Source organism: Tinamus guttatus, unplaced genomic scaffold, assembly GCF_059628265.1.
Source record: "Tinamus guttatus ecotype Peru unplaced genomic scaffold, ASM5962826v1 Tinamus_guttatus_pri_ptg000329l, whole genome shotgun sequence".
Lineage (NCBI taxonomy): Eukaryota > Metazoa > Chordata > Aves > Tinamiformes > Tinamidae > Tinamus > Tinamus guttatus.
In genome coordinates this window covers 73,750-75,000 of record NW_028288863.1, presented here as the reverse complement: position 1 = coordinate 75,000, position 1,251 = coordinate 73,750, and positions in this window count along the sequence as shown.

Genomic DNA, 1,251 nt, shown 5'->3' with positions numbered 1-1,251 from the left:
TACCCCTGCTGACTTGGATTGTTTGAAAGATCTCCCGGAGGCGTATGAGATGCTGGTGACGGTTGCCACACCTCAAAAGGTGATGGAGGAGGAGGCGCGGACACCAGAACGACCATCTCCCCCTGGCGAAACAATCCGTACTGAATTGGCAACCCCTACCCTGGCAGCCGTGGGAGGAGCGACTGAGGTTTCGACCCTGGTCGTGAAGATCCCCCAAGATCATCCTGCGTGTCCATGCTGTGGCGCTAGGGTAGGGAAAATTACGGCTTTGCATGAACACCTGAGGAGGGCGCATGGTCGAAGGAGAGTTCTGTACCAGTGTTCCCGATGTGGGAAAACTGGTGATAAACATCATAGTATTGCGTGCCACTTCCCAAAGTGCAAGGGGAAACCCACGGAGGTAGCTGTAGAGGGTCCCTCTGACGCACCAGAATGGCGATGTGGGGAATGTAATCTGGCCTTTAAAACAAAAAGCGGCCTCTCCCAGCATAAAAGATTCAGGCATCCATCTATTCGGAACGTGGAGCGGATTGAGGAAGCTCGCCCAAAGGGAAAGGGACTGAGAGGTATGCATAAGAGTACCTGGACTGAGGAAGAGACCACGCAACTGATTGAATTGGAGAGACGGTTTAAGAACGCACGCTCTATTAATAAGCTGATCGCAGAGAATTTGCCCACGAAAACGGCGAAACAGATCAGTGACAAGCGAAGGCAGTTGGCGGCTGCGGCAAAGACATCGTCGCCCATGAAAATGACTGCGGCGTGCGAAAGGGACTCCTCCCCCGAGATGGAAGAGGTGAGAAACATCCAGAGAGAGTATAGAAGGGTAGTTGGAGAGTGGATCCGCGCCGGTTCTCTGTCTGCTCCGGGAAGGTTCCGCGGGATCCTGGAAGGTGTGGAAAACGTCCCCGAATGTGTCAGCTGTCCTTGGAAGGAGTTGGAAACCCTCGCGCAAGGGAAGCTCGCCGTTAAAAGAGCCAAGTACCATCAGAAACATCCTGCCGAGGCCGGGCCTGCGAAGAAGGAGAGAAGGTGGATGAAACGCAGGGCGGTTGAAAGGGATCAATACCTCCGATATCAGCGGCTCTTCGCTTTGGATAGGAAGAAGCTTGCTGGTATCATTCTCGATAACATCGAGGCAGTGAAATGCCCTCTCCCGACTGAAGACGTTTATGCCTTCTATAGGGAGAGAGGGGAAGAGGTGACCCCATTTTCCGGCTTGAGCTCATTCCGTAGTGTGGGAAGGGCCAA